General features: G+C 38.0%; 1 non-coding gene across 1 annotated transcript; it reads left to right on the forward strand.

Moving 5' to 3' along the window:
- The first annotated feature begins 10,519 nt into the window (after nt 1-10,519).
- Nucleotides 10,520-10,626, forward strand: LOC115932465 (U6 spliceosomal RNA). The gene has a single exon (XR_004068745.1). It is a non-coding gene; the product is annotated as a U6 spliceosomal RNA (small nuclear RNA).
- The last annotated feature ends 436 nt before the right edge of the window (nt 10,627-11,062 follow it).

An 11,062-nucleotide genomic window follows, 5' to 3' on the forward strand; every position in this document is an offset into this window, starting at 1 on the left:
GAAATAAAAGATACATTTAGAGAATTACAAAATGCATTGGAAAGCTTTAACAATAGACTAAAACAAGTGGAAGAAAAAATTTCAGAGCTTGAAGATAGGTCTTTTGAATTAACACGATCAGACAAATGCATATGAAAATAATCAAAAGAAATGAACAAAGTATCAAAAAATATGGGCTTATGTAAAATGGTCAAGCATAAAAACAATTTATTTTTCTGAAAGAGAAGAGAAAGCAAAAATTTGAAAATTTGAGAGAATAATTGAGGGAAATTTTCCTGGCTTTGCTAGAAATTTAGATATCCAAATACAAGAAGCTCAATTAAATCCTGGGAGATTCATTACAAAAGTCATCACCAAGGCATATACTCATCTGTCTATCTAAAGTTAAAATTAAGAAAATAATTCTAAGAGCAGTGAGACAAAAGCACTTGGTAACCTATAAAGAAAAACCTATCACTAACAGCAGACTTCTCAGCAGAAACCTTACAAGCCAGAAAGAATTTTGCTTATATCTTTAGCCTTGTTAAACAGAATAACTGTCAGCAAATAATTTTGTATGCAGCAAAACTAAATTCCACAAATGCAAAAGAAATAAATTAATTTTTAGACAAACAAATTCTGTGAGAATATGCCACTACCAAACCAGCCCTACAAGAAATGTTAGAATGATTTCTAAATCTTGAAACAAAAGCTCAATATGCACCAAAATAGAACCTCTTAAAATCACAAAACTCATGTGACCTATAAAATAATAACATAATGAATACAAACAAAGTAGGTACCAATTAACATGATGAATGGAACAGTGCTTCATATCTCAATATTAACATTGAATGTAAATGGCCTAAATGCTCTACATAAAAGATACAGATTATCAGAATCAATAAAAAATTATACCGAGATTGTGCCACTGCACTCTGCCTGGGCGAAAGAGCGAGACTCCATCTCAAAAAAAAAATTATAAACCAAATATCTGCTGTCTTTAAGAGACTCAGTTAACACAAAAGAATTCATATAAACTAAAAGAAAAGGTGTGAAAGAAGACATTCCATACGAGTGGAAACCAAAGTGATCAGGAGTAGCTATTCTTTTTAAATTATTTATGTTTTTAGGATTTATGTATTTATTTTTCCATAGGTTATTGGGGTACAGGTCATATTTGGTTACATGGGTAAGTTCTTTAGTGGTGATTTGTGAGATTTTGGTGCACCCATCACCCAAGCACCTAAATGCCTAAAATTCACAGGCTATAAGAATGGTTAATCAAAAAGTAACTTTAAATAATGACTATCACAGATTTAATAAATAATCTAGGCAAACTATTTAAAAAATTAATTAGGTAAATGTAATTTACATATAATTTGGAATCTAATGTTATATTATATAATAGGCATTCAGCCAGGCATGGTGGCTTATGCCTGTAATCCCAGCACTTTGGGAGGCCAAGGCAGTTAGATTGCAAGAAGCCAGGAGTTTGAAACCTGCCTGTCCAACATGACATAACCCGCTCTCTACTAAAAATACAAAAATCTGACAGGCATGGTGGTGCTTGCCTGTAATCCCAATTACTTGGGAGGCTGAGGCACAAGATTCACTTGTGGGATTACAGGCATAAGCCACCACACCTGGCTCATTTTTGTATTTTTAGTAGAGACGGGGTTTCAACATATTGGCCAGGCTGGTCTTGAACTCCTGATCTCAAGTTCTCCACCCGCCTTGGCCTCTTAAAGTGCTGGGATTACAGGTGTGAGCCCATGTGCCCGGAGAAGTTGTGTCTTTAACCAGGGCTGTTCTAAGACTTTTATAATTCACACTTATTTTTTAACTTTGACTCTTTTTGGGCAATTTATAATCAGCTATTAATCTCTAAAGAGTACTCTGAAATATTAATTTCTAATAAATTTAGAGATTATGCTATTGAGATATAGAGAAAAACTTTCCTGGCTCCCATAGAGAGCTTATGTATTCACAAGGATTGTTGATCTAATACTGAGCAAAGCAGGAGTTAATTGTATGAACTAAACAGAAGATTAAAATAATGTTTTATGACTTCTTATTTAAAACATTTGCTGATTCTTTTTGTTTTACCTTTCAGAGTCAAGACAAATTTCTATATTTTAAGCTATTTATGGCTTTTACATTTTTTTTATTATACTTTAAGTTTTAGGGTACATGTGCACATTGTGCAGGTTAGTTACATATGTATACATGTGCCATTCTGGTGCACTGCACCCACTAACTCATCATCTAGCATTAGGTATATCTCCCAATGCTATCCCTCCCCACTCCCTCAACCCCACAACAGTCCCCAGAGTGTGATATTCCCCTTCCTGTGTCCATGTGATCTCATTGTTCAATTCCCACCTATGAGTGAGAATATGCAGTGTTTGGTTTTTTGTTCTTGCGATAGTTTACTGAGAATGATGGTTTCCAATTTCATCCATGTCCCTACAAAGGACATGAACTCATCATTTTTTATGGCTGCATAGTATTCCATGGTGTATATGTGCCACATTTTCTTAATCCAGTCTATTATTGTTGGACATTTGGGTTGGTTCCAAGTCTTTGCTATTGTGAATAATGCCGCAATAAACATACATGTGCATGTGTCTTTATAGCAGCATGATTTATAGTCCTTTGGGTATATACCCAGTAATGGGATGGCTGGGTCAAATGGTATTTCTAGTTCTAGATCCCTGAGGAATCGCCACACTGACTTCCACAATGGTTGAACTAGTTTACACTCCCACCAACAGTGTAAAAGTGTTCCTATTTCTCCACATCCTCTCCAGCACCTGTTGTTTCCTGACTTTTTAATGATTGCCATTCTAACTGGTGTGAGATGATATCTCATAGTGGTTTTGATTTGCATTTCTCTAATGGCCAGTGATGATGAGCATTTTTTCATGTGTTTTTTGGCTGCATAAATGTCTTCTTTTGCGAAGTGTCTGTTCATGTCCTTCGCCCACTTTTTGATGGGGTTGTTTGTTTTTTTCTTGTAAATTTGTTTGAGTTCATTGTAGATTCTGGATATTAGCCCTTTGTCAGATGAGTAGGTTGCGAAAATTTTCTCCCATGTTGTAGGTTGCCTGTTCACTCTGATGGTAGTTTCTTTTGCTGTGCAGAAGCTCTTTAGTTTAATTAGATCCCATTTGTCAAGTTTGTCTTTTGTTGCCATTGCTTTTGGTGTTTTGGACATGAAGTCCTTGCCCATGCCTATGTCCTGAATGGTAATGCCTAGGTTTTCTTCTAGGGTTTTTATGGTTTTAGGTCTAACGTTTAAGTATTTAATCCATCTTGAATTGATTTTTGTATAAGGTGTAAGGAAGGGATCCAGTTTCAGCTTTCTACATATGGCTAGCCAGTTTTCCCAGCACCATTTATTAAATAGGGAATCCTTTCCCCATTGCTTGATTTTCTCAGGTTTGTCAAAGATCAGATAGTTGTAGGTATGCGGCGTTATTTCTGAGGGCTCTGTTCTGTTCCATTGATCTATATCTCTGTTTTGGTACCAGTACCATGCTGTTTTGGTTACTGTAGCCTTGTAGTATAGTTTGAAGTCAGGTAGTGTGATGCCTCTAGCTTTGTTCTTTTGGCTTATGATTGACTTGGTGATGCGGGCTCTTTTTTGGTTCCATATGAACTTTAAAGTAGTTTTTTCCAATTCTGTGAAGAAAGTCATTGGTAGCTTGATGGGGATGGCATTGAATCTGTAAATGACCTTGGGCAGTATGGCCATTTTCACGATATTGATTCTTCTTACCCATGAGCATGGAATGTTCTTCCATTTGTTTGTATCCTCTTTTATTTCCTTGAGCAGTGGTTTGTAGTTCTCCTTGAAGAGGTCCTTCACATCCCTTGTAAGCTGGATTCCTAGGTATTTTATTCTCTTTGAAGCAATTGTGAATGGGAGTTCACTCATGATTTGGCTCTCTGTTTGTCTGTTGTTGGTGTATAAGAATGCTTGTGATTTTTGTACATTGATTTTGTATCCTGAGACTTTGCTGAAGTTGCTTATCAGCTTAAGGAGATTTTGGGCTGAGACAATGGGGTTTTCTAGATAAACAATCATGTCGTCTGCAAACAGGGACAATTTGACTTCCTCTTTTCCTAATTGAATGCCCTTTATTTTCTTCTCCTGCCTGATTGCCCTGGCCAGAACTTCCAACACTATGTTGAATAGGAGCGGTGAGAGAGGGCATCCCTGTCTTGTGCCAGTTTTCAAAGGGAATGCTTCCAGTTTTTGCCCATTCAGTATGATATTGGGTGTGGGTTTGTCATAGATAGCTCTTATTATTTTGAGATACGTCCCATCAATACCTAATTTATGGAGAGTTTTTAGCATGAAGGGTTGTTGAATTTTGTCAAAGGCTTTTTCTGCATCTATTGAGATAATCATGTGGTTTTTGTCTTTGGCTCTGTTTATATGCTGGATTACATTTTTTGATTTGCGTATATCGAACCAGCCTTGCATCCCAGGGATGAAGCCCACTTGATCATGGTGGATAAGCTTTTTGATGTGCTGCTGGATTCTGTTTGCCAGTATTTTATTGAGGATTTTTGCATCAGTGTTCATCAAGGATATTGGTCTAAAATTCTCTTTTTCGATTGTGTCTCTGCCCGGCTTTGGTATCAGGATGATGCTGGCCTCATAAAATGAGTTAGGGAGGATTCCCTCTTTTTCTATTGATTGGAATAGTTTCAGAAGGAATGGTACCAGTTCCTCCTTGTACCTCTGGTAGAATTCGGCTGTGAATCCATCTGGTCCTGGACTCTTTTTGGTTGGTAAACTATTGATTATTGCCACAATTTCAGCTCCTGTTATTGGTCTATTCAGAGATTCAACTTCTTCCTGGTTTAGTCTTGGGAGAGTGTATGTGTCGAGGAATTTATCCATTTCTTCTAGATTTTCTAGTTTATTTGTGTAGAGGTGTTTGTAGTATTCTCTGATGGTAGTTTGTATTTCTGTGGGATCAGTGGTGATATCCCCTTTATCATTTTTTATTGTGTCTATTTGATTCTTCTCTCTTTTCGTCTTTATTAGTCTTGCTAGCGGTCTATCAATTTTGTTGATCCTTTCAAAAAACCAGCTCCTGGATTCATTGATTTTTTGAAGGGTTTTTTGTGTCTCTATTTCCTTCAGTTCTGCTCTGATTTTAGTTATTTCTTGCCTTCTGCTAGCTTTTGAACGTGTTTGCTCTTGCTTTTCTAGTTCTTTTAATTGTGATGTTAGGGTGTCAATTTTGGATCTTTCCTGCTTTCTCTTGTGGGCATTTAGTGCTATAAATTTCCCTCTACACACTGCTTTGAATGCATCCCAGAGATTCTGGTATGTTGTGTCTTTGTTCTCATTGGTTTCAAAGAACATCTTTATTTCTGCCTTCATTTCGTTATGTACCCAGTAGTCATTCAGGAGCAGGTTGTTCAGTTTCCATGTAGTTGAGCGGTTTTGAGTGAGATTTTTAATCCTGAGTTCTAGTTTGATTGCACTGTGGTCTGAGAGATAGTTTGTTATAATTTCTGTTCTTTTACATTTGCTGAGGAGAGCTTTACTTCCAACTATGTGGTCAATTTTGGAATAGGTGTGGTGTGGTGCTGTAAAAAATGTATATTCTGTTGATTTGGGGTGGAGAGTTCTGTAGATGTCTATTAGGTCTGCTTGGTGCAGAGCTGAGTTCAATTCCTGGGTATCCTTATTGACTTTCTGTCTCATTGATCTGTCTAATGTTGACAGCGGGGTGTTAAAGTCTCCCATTATTAATGTCTGGGAGTCTAAGTCTCTTTGTAGGTCACTCAGGACTTGCTTTATGAATCTGGGTGCTCCTGTATTGGGTGCATATATATTTAGGATAGTTAGCTCCTCTTGTTGAATTGATCCCTTTACCATTATGTAATGGCCTTCTTTGTCTCTTTTGATCTTTGTTGGTTTAAAGTCTGTTTTATCAGAGACTAGGATTGCAACCCCTGCCTTTTTTTGTTTTCCATTTGCTTCATAGATCTTCCTCCATCCTTTTATTTTGAGCCTATGTGTGTCTCTGCACGTGAGATTGGTTTCCTGAATACAGCACACTGATGGGTCTTGACTCTTTATCCAACTTGCCAGTCTGTGTCTTTTAATTGGAGAATTTAGTCCATTTACATTTAAAGTTAATATTGTTATGTGTGAATTTGATCCTGTCATTATGATGTTAGCTGGTGATTTTGCTCATTAGTTGATGCAGTTTCTTCCTAGTCTCAATGGTCTTTACATTTTGGCATGATTTTGCAGCGGCTGGTACCGGTTGTTACTTTCCATGTTTAGTGCTTCCTTCAGGAGTTCTTGTAAGGCAGGCCTGGTGGTGACAAAATCTCTCAGCATTTCTTGTCTGTAAAGTATTTTATTCCTCCTTCACTTATGAAACTTAGTTTGGCTGGATATGAAATTATGGGTTGAAAATTCTTTTCTTTAAGAATGTTGAATATTGGCCCCCACTCTCTTCTGGCTTGTAGGGTTTCTGCCGAGGAATCCGCTGTTAGTCTGATGGGCTTCCCTTTGAGGGTAAGCCGACCTTTCTCTCTGGCTACCCTTAACATTTTTTCCTTCATTTCAACTTTGGTGAATCTGACAATTATGTGTCTTGGAGTTGCTCTTCTCGAGGAGTATCTTTGTGGCGTTCGCTGTATTTCCTGAATCTGAATGTTGGCCTGCCTTGCTAGATTGGGGAAGTTCTCCTGGATAATATCCTGCAGAGTGTTTTCCAACTTGGTTCCATTCTCCGCATCACTTTCAGGTACACCAATCAGATGTAGATTTTGTCTTTTCACATAGTCCCATATTTCTTGGAGTCTTTGCTCATTTCTTTTTATTCTTTTTTCTCTAGACTTCCCTTCTCACTTCATTTCATTCATTTCATCTTACATTGCTGATACCCTTTCTTCCAGTTGATCGCGTCGGCTCCTGAGGCTTCTGCATTCTTCACGTAGTTCTCGAGCCTTGGTTTTCAGCTCCATCAGCTCCTTTAAGCACTTCTCTGTATTGGTTATTCTAGTTATACATTCTTCTAAATTTTTTTCAAAGTTTTCAACTTCTTTGCCTTTGGTTTGAATGTCCTCCCGTAGCTCAGAGTAATTTGATCGTCTGAAGCCTTCTTCTCTCAGCTTGTCAAAATCATTCTCCATCCAGCTTTGTTCCGTTGCTGGTGAGGAACTGCGTTCCTTTGGAGGAGGAGAGGTGCTCTGTGTTTTAGAGTTTCCAGTTTTTCTGTTCTGTTTTTTCCCCATCTTTGTGGTTTTATCTACTTTTGGTCTTTGATGATGGTGATGTATAGATGGGTTTTCGATGTGGATGTCCTTTCTGTTTGTTAGTTTTCCTTCTAACAGACAGGACCTTCAGCTGCAGGTCTGTTGGAATACCCTGCGGTGTGAGGTGTCAGTGTGCCCCTGCTGGGGGGTGCCTCCCAGTTAGGCTGCTCGGGGGTCAGGGGTCAGGGACCCACTCGAGGAGGCAGTCTGCCCGTTCTCAGATCTCCTCAGATCTCCAGCTGCGTGCTGGGAGAACCACTGCTCTCTTCAAAGCTGTCAGACAGGGACATTTAAGTCTGCAGAGGTTACTGCTGTCTTTTTGTTTGTCTGTGCCCTGCCCCCAGAGGTGGAGCCTACAGAGGCAGGCAAGCCTCCTTGAGCTGTGGTGGGCTCCACCCAGTTCGATCTTCCCGGCTGCTTTGTTTACCTAAGCAAGCCTGGGCAATGGCGGGCGCCCCTCCCCCAGCCTCGCTGCCGCCTTGCAGTTTGATCTCAGACTGCTGCGCTAGCAATCAGTGAGATTCCGTGTGTGTAGGACCCTCCGAGCCAGGTGTGGGATATAGTCGCGTGGTGCACCGTTTTTTAAGCCGGTCTGAAAAGCGCAATATTCGGGTGGGAGTGACCCGATTTTCCAGGTGCGTCCGTCACCCCCTTCTTTGACTCGGAAAGGGAACTGCCTTACCCCTTGCGCTTCCCAGGTGATGCAGTGCCTCGCCCTGCTTCGGCTCGAGCACGGTGAGGGCACCCACTGGCCTACGCCCACTGGCACTCCCTAGTGAGATGACCCCGGTACCTCAGATGGAAATGCAGAAATCACCCATCTTCTGCGTCGCTCACGCTGGGAGCTGTAGACCGGAGCTGTTCCTATTCGGCCATCTTGGCTCCTCCCTCCTATTTATGGCTTTTAACAATGAGGTAAAATATACTCTTATAAGCAAATTTTGAAACATAATTTCTTTCTCTCAACCTAATTTCTCCAAAATTTGGGAACTATTTTGTGAGTATTCTTAATTTATGACAATATAGTTGTTTGGATAAGTTCAATAAAAATCTGATTTCTTTTATAACAAGGAATAATTGGAGACACTGGTTATTTTACCAAGGCTTTGGCTGGAATAATACATTTTCAGATTTTCTTGAGAAAATGAGGCTGACTTATAGAGCTGATAAAAAACCTTGGAAGAGCTGGCAGCATCCCTTTTCCTTTACTTACCTGTGGTAAGTAAAGAATGTCAGTTAATAACAGGCCCAGGAACCCTAAGTTTTCTTGGGACCTCAAAAACAGAAGCATGTACTAAATTCACACAGGTATTGGCAGGCACAGATAAATCTTTGCCTGGGTTTGTTTCTTTTCAAAAGGTCTAGAATTTTTATTTAAAAAGTTTCAGCAAAGCCAATTTAAGAAAACAAGTGAGCCTATATGGCAAGTTATTATTCTTGCTGCACTTTATGCAAATAATCAAGCCAAGTATAATATAACTAAAACTTATTTTACAAATAAATTGTTTAACTGTAATTTTTATCTTTAATAGAATGGGAAATTGGAGAAAGGAAAATTACCTCTCAATAATAAACGATAATACACCTATTATTTGATTCTAGCCTTGCCTACTGCATTTCAAATTTTTATTATATTCTACAATTTTAACTGAATTGTAAAACTTTCTCTGGTTACAAATCTTCAAAATTATGTTTTAGATATTTTTCTCCTTTCTTTACCTTTTTCCTCATTTTTCCTGATTTAAAATTACTAAAAATTAAGCTGTGCTTTTCTTAAGGCCCTGTGACCTGAAGCTAGACAATTTGAACTTCAGAGGAAAATAACAGCAGCCTATTTATATATACATATATAAACTATTTTCATACCTTCCTACATATATAAGTACTGATGTATGGACTTCAGAGTCACACAGCTTATATCAGTTTTCAAGCATTGTTTTTCTTTTTTACGTCTGTTATTTCCTCCATTTTTCTGTTTTCTTTCTCTCTTGCTCTCCCTACTTTTTTTGGTGAGACATGAGATTTTACAACCTACTAAAAATGAGCTTGACTAACAATATGGTACCTTTCCATGCAAGAATAAATGCCCTAGTCATGAGAGATCAGACAAAACCCAAGACTAGAAACTAATTTTCTTCTAAAAAGCTTTCTCTTATATATTTTATTTTTTAAAAAAGAAGGGGGAGAAATGTGAAGGAAAATAAAAACTTTGGAACCTAATTCACTATGCCAACAGAAAAAAGGTTAAGCCAAAAGTTGGATTATGCAAGAAGCTGCCTTTTCTTTTGTTTCTAAGCAGATAGCTACAGGTGAAAGATTAGATATCTCTACAGGTGGTTACTCTATGTTCACCTTATCTTATGTAATGTGCTGATTAACTGAGCATGAGACAAATACAAAATTGACTATTCCTTCACCCGCTCCTTTTTCTCTTGCAACATGTGAATTACCAGACCCTCCATCTGTCTCCTCCAGCCCAGTTTTTCCCTTTAAATATTGAAGCCCTCAGGCATCCTTGGAGAAAGGCACAGACCACAGACTGTTTCTTTAATTCCATGTTTATTTTTTCTGAGCATGTCCTTAACCTTGGCAAAATAAAATTCTAAATTGATTGAGACCTGCCTTGGAAATTTTTTGGTTTATAAGCTTAATTAGCAATAACCTCTTCACAAATTATCATTAATTTTATGATTGGTAAAGTAAAATAAAAATATCATGACTCTGTAAAAATATCAACATTGCACTAACTTCAAATATTTTAAAATAGTGTTAAAACGTTAGGACATAATAACATAGTGTTTATGTGAATGGAAATTAGCAACATTGACACCACAGAAGAACTTGGATATTTGTTTTCTTTTGTTTTGCTTTTGAGAGAGGGTCTTGCTCTGTTACTCAGGCTGAAGTGCACTGGCATGATCATGGCTCACTGTTGCCTCAGTCTACTGGGCTCAAGTGATTCTTCTACCACAAGCTCCCCAGTAGCTCCAACTACAGGCATGCACCACCACACTCAGCTAATGTTTTGTAAATTTATTTTCTGTAGAGATGGGGCCCAGGCTGATACTGAATTCCTGAGATTAAGCATATCTCCTGCCTTGGTCTCCCAAAGTGGTAGGATTACAGTTATGAGCCACCATTCCCAGCAGGATACTTGTTAAAATGGAAATAATATGGTTTTACTAATTTGTTATATAAATTGATATTAGCAAAAAGGTCTTGTTGAAAATACGCTATCATGCTCAATTTGGCAGCACATATACTAAAATTGGAATGATACAAAGAAGATTAGCATGGCACTTGTAAAAGGATAACACACAAATTTGTGAAGTGTTCCATATTTTTCATTGAGATTCAGGAGGATGATAAAACCCAATCCAAGGAAAATAAGAATCACAATAAAGTAACACAGTAGCAGAAGGATGAATAGCCAGTATAAAACAGAACTTAATAGGTCAGAACTAAGTAACACAATACAAGAATTTCACAACACAATTACAAGTATCAACAGCAGAATAAACCAAGCTGAGGAAAGAAACTCAGGACTTGAAAAGTAGTTCTCTGAAATAAGGCAGTAAGACAAAAATAAAGAAAAAAGTATAAAAAGGAATAAACAAAACCTCCAAGAAGTATCGGATTATGTAAAAAGACCAAATCTGCAAATCATTGGCATCCTTTAAAGGAAGGGGATGAAAGTGAAAAACGTGGATAATATATTTCAGGCTATTGTTCATGAAAACTTCCCCAATCTTGTTAGAGAGGCCAACAGTCAAATTCAGGA

Source organism: Gorilla gorilla, chromosome X (genome assembly GCF_029281585.2).
Source record: "Gorilla gorilla gorilla isolate KB3781 chromosome X, NHGRI_mGorGor1-v2.1_pri, whole genome shotgun sequence".
Lineage (NCBI taxonomy): Eukaryota > Metazoa > Chordata > Mammalia > Primates > Hominidae > Gorilla > Gorilla gorilla.